This window comes from Phocoena phocoena, chromosome 12, assembly GCF_963924675.1.
Source record: "Phocoena phocoena chromosome 12, mPhoPho1.1, whole genome shotgun sequence".
NCBI classification, from domain to species: domain Eukaryota; kingdom Metazoa; phylum Chordata; class Mammalia; order Artiodactyla; family Phocoenidae; genus Phocoena; species Phocoena phocoena.
Window position 1 is genome coordinate 76,661,486 of NC_089230.1, and position 10,478 is coordinate 76,671,963.

Sequence of the window (10,478 nt, forward strand, 5' to 3'; positions counted from 1 at the left end):
ACAATGTTGTTAGTTTCTGCTTTATAACAAAGTGAGTCAGCTATACATATACATATATCCCCATATCTCCTCCCTCTTGCGTCTTCCTCCCACCCTCCCTAGGGGGTCACAAAGCACCGAGCTGATCTCCCTGTGATATGCCGCTGCTTGCCATCCCACTAGCTATCTATTTTACATTTGGTAGTATCTGTAAGTCCATGCCACTCTCTCAAAAATTCTGTCAATTTTGTCGATCTCTTCAAAGAACCAATTTTTGGTCTGTTTCATTTCCTGTATTATTTTTCTATTCTCTATTTTGTTTATTTCAGCTGTAAGCTTTATTACTTCCACCCTTCTGATTGCTTTGGGTTTAGTTTGCTCTTTTTTTTATTTTCTTTTATATCTCAAAGTAGAAGTTTAGGTTATTGAGTTGAGATATTCCTTCTTTTGTAAATGTAGATACTTACAGCTATAAATTTCCCTCTGATCACTACGTTTTTCTGTATCCCATAAGTTTTGGTATGTTGTGTTTTCACTTTCATTCATCTCAAAGTATTTTCTAATTTCCTTTGTGCTTTCTTCTTTGAATCATTGGTTCTTCAGATGTGTGTTGTTTAATTCCCTGATATGTGTGAATTTTCAAATTTTCCTTTTGTTTTTCATTTCCTTCCATTGTGGTGGAAAGGACATATTTTATATGACTTCAGTCCTTTTAAATTTATTGAGACTTGTCTAATGGCTTAACATATGGTCTCTCCTGGTGAGCATTTCATGAGTACTTGAGAAGAATGTGTATTCTGCTGTTTTTGGGTGGAGTGCTCCACAACTGTCTCTTAGGTCTAACTGGTTTATGGTGTCATTCAAATCTATTTCCTTGCTGACCTTCTGCCTACTTACCTATTCATTACGGCAAGTGGGACACTAAAGTCTTATTATTAAAGTGTTATTAAATTATGAAAGTATTATTGTGTTGACTATTTCTCTGTTAAATCTTGTCAGCTTTTGCCTCATAGGTACTGGGTTTCTGTTAGGTACATATATGTCTATATTTACTGTATCTTCCTGGTTGATTGACTTTTTATCACTGTAAGATATCCATCTTTGTATCTAGTAATAATTTTTGTCTTTGAGTCTATTTTGTCTAGTATTAGTCTCTGTTGGTTACTGTTTGCAGGTATCTCTTGTCTACCCTTTTACTTTCGACCTATTTGAGTCTTTGGATCTAAACATTGTTGCATCATGTCTTTTAAAAATTTATCTACCAACCTCTGTCTTTTAACTAAAGTATTTAATTCATTTATATTAATGTAATTATTGATAAGATAGAATTTATCTGTAGATATCTATTATTCTATACATAGTAAAATCTATTCTCTTCTGCTATTTTGCTATTTGTTTTCTATATGTCTCATGTCTTTTGTGTTCCTCAGTTCCTCCATTACTGCCTTCTTTTGTATTAAATAGATATTTTCTAGTGTAGCATTTCAACTTCCTTGTAGTATTTATCTTTTACTATATATTTCTGAGTTATTTGCTTAGTGGTTTCCCTGGGAATTACCATTACTATCTCAAGGTCAACTAATTAACAACCTTAATTCTATCTGTAACCTTAATTCCTCTTTGCCATGTAATATAATTTATTCACAGGTTCCAGAGATTTGGACGTGGAAATTTTGAGAGGACCATTATTCTGTCTACCACAAGTACCTAAAAGTCAGTACGTCCAAGACCTTTTCATTAAATGTGTGCCCACAAACACACACATTAATAGACTCCACAAAATAAACAAGCAGATGACAAATTCCTGGTGCTCTGCCAGTGCTTCCCAGTCTCAGCAGCTAGCTGAATCATCTATGCTGTTGTGTATACTAGACCTAGGAGTAATCTCTAAAACCTTCTCCCCCCCTCTCTCTCTAAATCCCATTTATCATTAAATGCTAGTGATTTACCTCCCCCAAAATTTCTGTATTTCTACTTCCACCACCCTAATCTAAACCACTTTTATTAACCTTTTTTTTCATTATTATGCCCCCAGGAAGACCTTTTAGACATTTTTTCCTAATTGCCCCACCCATGAAATAGAAATACCACAAATATACTGGAGAGCTGTGATTTACATATAAGAAGAGTAATTATAAAGCTTACTCTTTTTGTTCAATAGAGGATTAAGAATGGCTAAGTAAAATTTCCAAGTTAAAAGGTCAGAATGGCCACCATCAAAAAGTCAATAAATCAAAAATCTACAAATAATAAATGCTGAAGAGGGTGTGAAGAAAAGGGAACCCTCCTATGCTACTGGTGGGAATGTAAACTAGTACAGCTACTATGGAGAAAAGTATAAGGTTCCTTAAAAAACTAAAAATAGGGTTACCATATGATCCTGCAACCCCACTCTTGGGCATATATGTGGAAAAGATGAAAACTCTAATTTGAAAGGATACATGCACCCCAGTGTTCATAGTAGCACTATTTACAATAGCCAAGACACGGAAGCAACCTAAGTATCCATCGACAGATGAATGGATAAAGAAGATGTGGCACATATATACACTGGAATATTACTCAGCCGTAAAAAAGAATGAAATAATGCCATTTGCAGCAACATGGACGGACCTAGAGATTATCATACTAAGTGAAGTCAGACAGAGAAAGACAAAATATCCTATGATATCACTTATATGTGGAATCTAAAAAAGTGAGGCAAAATGAACTTATTTACAAAACAGAAATAAACTCACAGACACAGAAAACAAACCTATGGTTGCCAAAGGGGAAAGGGATAAATTGGGAATTTTGGATTAACAGATACACACTACTATATATAAAACAGGTAAACAACAAGGACCTATTGCATAGCACAGGGAACTATAGTCAATATCTTGTAATAACCTATAATGTAATAAACTATATATATATATATATATATACATAAAACAGAATCACTTGGCTGTACACTTGAAACATTGTAAATCAACTATACTTCAATAAAATAAAAAACAAAAAAAAATTTTAAAACGCTGTTAGAAAGCTATCAACACTTAGCTTTAAAACTCTGTATGCTGAGTAACTTTTAATGTAATTTCTAGGCTTATATAAATTGTAATGTATCAAAAATATGCATATAAGCAAATGAGCAATTTATATAAATACATAATAATAGCCATGGAATCAAGTTCTTAAAATCATTAAATTGTAATTTCCAGCAAAAGTAAAATTATTAAAAAATTGAATTAATTTCTTAACTATTTTTAGTGAACTTAACTTTTGACTTTTGCTTGATATGAGAAAATTTTTTTTTTTTTTTTTGGTGCGGTATGCAGGCCTCTCACTGTCGTGGCCTCTCCCGTTGCGGAGCACAGGCTCCAGACGCACAGGCCCAGTGGCCACGGCTCACGGTCCCAGCTGCTCCGCGGCATGTGAGATCCTCCCGGACCGGGGCTCGAACCCGTGTCCCCTGCATCGGCAGGCGGACTCTCAACCACTGCGCCACCAGGGAAGCCATAGAAAATAAATTTTAACTTAATTAGCTGCTAGATAGCCATTCAGATATTGCTGCCATTTTTTCTCTTTAGCATTTGATAAATGGATGATCAGTCCATTAACTTGTCAAATTAAATATCAGTAAATATAAACTATATTCATTTAATTCTCAAAGCTCAACTCACACACAAAAGCATGAAGATCAAACATAGACAACATCTACAAGGTGGCCAATAGCAGCCCATACCCATCCTCAGGCCATCTCTTGCAATATGAATTCAAGATTGAATAATCACGCAAGAGAAAGTCCTTCGTCACAGCTACGGATTTCCCATAGTTGCGGAGCACTGATCTCGTGTACATTTTGTGTATCTTCCATGAATTCAACACCAGTGCTGCTTATGCGATACCTCAACACAACACCAAAACTCAATAAGAGAAATTAAATACTAAGGAATAAGATTTTATCTGCTAGGCTTGGGCTTTGGAAGTTAACAAACCATTGTAATAGCTAAGAATTTTTGCTCCCAATGTACCAATTTTGTCCTGTTGAGGAAGATATCACCCCTGTTGAGAGTTCATGGTCTAAGCAATCATCACATAATATTTGTATTCCTAAAATAATCTCCTAGTAGACCTCAATTCAGTAGTCCCTTAATTGGGATTTCACTTTCTATGTTTTTAGTTACCCACAGTCTGAAAATTTTAAATGGAAAATTCTAGAAATAAACAATTCATAAGTTTTACATTGCTCATCGTTCTGAGTAGCGTGATGAAATCTCATGCCATCCTGCTCTGTCCAGTCCAGGCCATGAATCATCCCACCGTATCTCTCCCATTAGTCCCTTAGTAATCCTCTCGGTTATTGGCTGTCCCTGGTATTGCAGTGCTTGTGTTCAAGTCAAACTTATTTTACTTAATACCAAAGCACAAGAGTAGTGATGCTGACAATTCAGATACACCAAAGAGAAGCAATAAACTGCTTCCTCTAAGTGAAAAGGTGAAAGTTCTCAACGTATTAAGAAAAAAATTGTATGCTGAGGTTGCTAAGATCTACCATAATAAGAACGAATCTCCTACCCATGAAATTGTGAAGAAAAAGAAATTCGTGCTAGTTTTGCTGTGGTACCTCCAACTGCAAAAGTTATAGCCACAGTGTGTGGTAAGTGCTTAGCTAAGATAGAAAAGGCATCAACTTTGTACAGTAAGACGTTTTGAGAGAGACAGACCACATTCACATAACTTTTACTACAGTATATTGTTATAATTGTTCTATTTTAATATTAGTTATTGATCATCTCTTACTGTGCCTAATTTATAAATTAAACTTTATCATAAGTATGTATGTATAGGGAAAAACTTAGTATATATAGGGCTCAGTACTATCTGAGATTTCAGGCATCCACTGGGGGTCTTGGAAGGTAGTCCCCATTCATAAGGGCGGGGTGTCTACCTCCTTCTTGCCTCTCTGATCTGTTCCTCACAATGCTGTCAGAATGATTTTCTAAAACATAAATCTTGATCACCCCACCTCGTTCAATGCTTTCATACAGCCCTCAGAATAAAGCCCAAATGCCTAACACTGTCTACAAATCATTCATGACCTGGTCCTAGTTGACATCACCTCAAATAACAACTTTCAACTCTGTCTGCACTTCAGCAATACTGGCCTTCATGTCACTGAACCACCCTCTCACCACAGGGACTTTGCACATGCCGTTCTGCCTGGAAGCCTCTTCTCTGCCTCTTTGCTTGTTTAAATGCTATTTCTTCAGACTTTTGTTTAGTCATTCCTTCCTCAAAGAATCCTTTTCTGTTATCCCCAATTTCATTACATCTGCCTTTACTAAACTGTGATCTCACCATACCCTCCCTTCAATGGCACTCATCACAGTGGTAATTTTACATTTATTTGTGCTATAAGTTCTATAGTCTCTAAGCTTTATGTCTATTTTTTCACCAGTGTCTCCCAAGTATCTAGTATAAATCTGGCCCATAGTAAGCGCTCAATGAACATATTAAATGAATGCATAATTGATGAATTAATTATTTTAAAGAACTCAAAAGATAGAGTAGTTCAAAGAAGTAAAAAAATCAGTGAGAGCCATACCATAATAGTGGGCAAAGGCTTGATGAGGCAAAATTATAAGACTCCTATAACAAGTATAAACTCTAAAAACAAGCATTATGACTCAAGACCTTGAGTTTTCTATTAAATTGTATTCCGGTGATCTCATTATAAAGTCCAATTAAACAACTGTGTTTGCTTCAGAGTTGCCATATTGTGGCCTTAGAGTGCTATCATGTGTAGTAAGTGCTACAACTGTTCCAACTATAATAACACTTCGGTACTATGCATTGCATCCTAGGGACCTGCAGTGCCTTGGGGACATCATTGCGAGCCACAATCATCACAGCACAACTCAGCGGTCACGGACAACATGAGCTTGCTTTCAGGGATCTGTGAAAAATGTCGCAGCAGTATTTTGCCTCCCAGCCTTCTGCTGTGTCTGGGCTGACGACAGAGCCCTGTCGTACAAGCAGGCATGCAGAAGTAGCTCTCACAAGCCTTAGGGGGTGAAGGCAGCCACTAACCTCCACCCACATAAAACGGCTTTCGCGGCACTTACAGCACAAGCGTTTAACGCTGTCCCCTCTGAGGTCAGCACTTAATGTCATGAAAAGCATGACAGGTTTTAGTCAGAAGTTTGAGACTTCATCGTGTCTCTGTCATTAACCAGTTGCATGACCTTGGAAAATGAATTTGACCTCTTTAGACCTCTGTAGAATGTTAAACGAGATATGTAGTTGAACAATTTTCACTACTAAGCCCTCCTGCTAATAATTTTTAACCATGGACCTTGTGCTCCAAAATATTCTGTCTAGAAAAATCACTTAGTGAGCAATAATTAAGCATTTCATTGTTTTGTTTTTTTAAACATTCTGACAAACCTCTAAAGGGGATTAGAAACTGTGGTAACACAAATGCATGAAGGAGTGGAAGGCAGAGGGCAAGGTAGGTGATTGGGCTAGAAGGACACATCAATTTCATCAGGTAGTTAAGCGACAATTTGATGCCCTGTTTTCATGGAACAAAGACCTATAAAACTGTGTACATTAGCAGGAAAAAAGCCCAGCAAGAGTATGATTTCGTCCAGGTAGTTTGAAGTATTGAAAATAGCTCATGACACCCATAACTACTTTTCTAATTATTTAAAAATCCCAGGCTGGACCTCACTGCACAGGGTGATCTCTGAAGTCCCTAGGAAAAGTGTGCTCCAAAATGAATTTTTACTAAATGAGATTTGGGGTCGCTGACTTCTGTAATCAACTTAGGGAAATTTTTTTTAGAGGGGGACATTTATCCCTTGTACATATACTATTACATATAAGAAGTCAAAATATTTTAAATTATACAGTTCAAGGGGAAGTATGTCTTTCTTGCAAATATTCATTTTATAAATATTTTCTATCAGCGGTGTAAACTCGTTTATATTATGCATTCTCAGTGGGAGCACTATTGCACCAAACAGGACAAAACTCGTTCCTTGGGGAATATTAAAAAAAAATCTTAATATTAAAATGGCATGTGGCCCTCCAAAGCTCAGCCCTACTTAACAAAACCTTATTCTTAGTATTTAATTCCTCTTGTTGCGTTTTTGGTTTTTAGGAGTATCACATAAGCAGCATTGACATTGAACTCATGGAAGGTATACAAAATGTATGATGGATCGGTGCTACAAAACTATGGCTAACAGAAGGCTGTGAATCGAGGACTTTCTCTTGTTCCGCTGTTCAGTCTCACATTATGAGAGGTGGTCTCTGCATGACCCTGGGCTGCTGATGGCGTGGTGAATGTCATTTATGTTTGTTCCTCATGGTTTTGTAGGCGAGTTGGACTTTGAGAATTAAATAAAAATAGTCTCTCTTTTATTATTTAACTTGACAAAAATTATATGATACACTTTTAGTTATGTCAAGTGCTAGAAAGAAAAATATGAACAATATTGGATGAATATCTAACAGCTAAAATTAAAAGTTATGTTCTCTTATCAATCAAGAGTCTGAAGTTAATTTTACACAGCACAGAGAAAGATAGCCATTATTTTATAATAACTTTGAATGGAGTATAATCTATAAAAATGTTGGATCGCTATGTTATATACCTGAAATTAATACAATATTGTAAATCAACTATACTACCATTTAAAAAACCTGAAATATAAAAAAATATAAAGTTTACTAGGTAAGAAATTAATTTTTTCCATAGTTTTACTTCTGCTGGAAAATAACACTTTTGAGTGATTTTTAAAAATATTCAGCTACATTGTTATTATTATATATATAATATATTATGTATATATATTTATTTATATACTTAAGTAAAATTTTTATATTTATTTATCTATATATTTAGGATTTGCCCCCTCTCTGGAATTTAGTTCCTTTAGACGTCTTTGCACTCAGCAACCATTTGGCTTTTTAAAATGATTTTCTTGGCTTATCTAATTTTTTTCTATTTAAAGATGGAAGTGATTGTCACAACTTTCTACATCCTCTCTGGAGCAGAATGCCATTTATTTTAATTTTGCCATTTTGATAAAGAGAAAAAACCAATAGTATCCAGGGATTTTATGTTCGCTTTAAACCTTTAAGGCAGGAGGGGCATGCCAGCATCTGACATGACGATTACTTCTCCAGCCTAAAGATGGAGACACACTAGTCAGGTTACTCTGAAGGGGGTCTCAGGACAGGGAAGTAGCCAAAATAAATGCTTAGAAATGGGTCACAACACTGGGGACAATGCTAGTACTCAGACTGTGGACCAAAAGCTCTTCAAATCCTTCTTATGTAAAGTCACTTGATCCTCACCTTCTAACTAAAATTTCTCGTGGTTTCCTTTAAGGGTCAAAAGCAGATGTGAAGCCTCTTTAGAGCCTTTTCTCTTTGGTCTAGCAAGAGATGTTAATCAAAATAGTATAAAATGCCACACTAGATTAAAGATCTAGAAAGGGGTTTCTAATGTCCTTGTAGGGAGGCCCCGTGTAGAGCACAGGTAATAAAGGCCCAGATTTAGAGGAGGTATCTTTCTGAAGTTGTGGGTTCTGATATGTGATCATTTACCTGAAGTGAGGAGTTCTTGTACAACAAGTAAAGAAAGTGACAAGTTAGCCAAAAACTGAGTTTAAAAAAAATCTGAATAGAAAAAAATATATAATAATTTTGCCATATAAATAAGATTTGATTTATTTATAACCTCATTCATCCTAACTCTTTAAAATACTTCTTTGGAAACCACTGATCATTGCTCAAAGCTTCCCTTCAAGTACAAAAGCGTAAGTAAATCTCTCTAAGCTCCTTTCCCTTGTCTTTTGGGAAACAGAAGCCAAATGAAACACAATTTGTTCAGGGTCTGAAATACAAAAAGTGTTTCTGAACTTAACCAAAATGTTCAAGGCTTTCCCCATCATTAAGAGAAGCCTAAAAGCTTGTTTTACTGTATCTAGTATTATATGGTTGGACCTGAGATTAAGAAACTGTCCTGGCATCTTGTCCCCCGACAGCCAAAGTGATGTATTGTGTGTGACAGCTGGCCATGGTGAAGGTCACTCTGGCTCTGGTACCTCAGTTTTGCAGAACTTTGTAAATTAGGAGGCACACTATCCAGTTTTCATGAGGTAGACAGTTAAAGCAAAACCCATTGGGGTCTTTGGAAGGCTGCCAGGCATAGCCCAACACCTCTATGTTTCAATTTGCCCATTAATTAATAGTCTCAAGGCTTAACGAATAATCTTAATAATTATATCTAGACGACATCTGGCTATTGTTAATTGCCAATGGAATTAACTGAAAGTAAATAAATGGGAAGCCTACCAAGCATTTGGGAGAAGTATGTTGTCAAAGAAACTGCAAACTGTTTAATCTCCAAAGCAATCCTTGGGCACTCCAACCCATACCAGGAAGAAGCGGGATACCAAAGTTTAGCAGCTTCCAAACAGTATGAACTCTTCAGTGCCACTTCATACTGGCCCTGGAGGACGTAGCACAAGGAAGACCTTTCCAGAGGGCAGAGTACGGGAGTAGCTGGGGAAAGTGGACATGGGAGATCGTTCTGGAGGAGACCCTGCTATCCAGGCTGCCAGATGAGCCCATCAAGGAACTTAGTGCTAGAGAATGAGTCTTGTCTACACAGTCTCAGTATATCAGGTTTTTGGGGAGCAGGTAACTTGGCTACATCAGGACCTGATGGAGAGGACTGAATAGCTCCTGGAGGTCCTGGACTTTCAGCTGGACAATGTAAATGGAGGAGATGGATGGGATTTGAGAAGTTTCTCCCTTGGCCAGAAGGTGAATCTGTTCTATGTATGAAAAAAAAGATTGGGCACGGATATTTGGGTGGCCAAAGGAGGGCACTGTGGCTGAGAAGCCAGTGTATTAGTTTTCTTTTTTTTATTAATTTTTATTGGAATATAGTTGCTTTACAATATTGTGTTAGTTTCTGCTGTACAGCAAAGTGAATCAGTTACATGTATACATATATCTACTCTTTTTTAGATTTCCTTCCCATTTGGGTCACCACAGATCATTGAGTAGAGTTCCCTGTGTTATACAGTAGTTTCTCATTATTTAGCCATTTTATACATAGTAGTGTATATATGTCAATCCCAATCTACCAATTCGTCCCACCCTGCCCCCCTCCCCCCACTACTGCCCTTGGTAACCATACGTTTGTTTTCTACATCTGTGACTCAATTTCCGGTTTGCAAATAAGTTCATCTGTACCATTTTTCTAGATTCCACGTATAAACAACATTATATGATATTTGTTTTTCTCTTTCTGACTTACTTCACTCTGTATGACAATCTCTAGGTCCGTCCGCATCTCTGCAAATGGCACTATTTCGTTCCTTTTTATGGCTGCTGTAACAAATTACCATAAATTTGGGGGCTTAAGACAACAGGAAATTATGATCTTATATTTCTACAGGTCAGAAGTTGAACATGTCTCGCTACTGGGC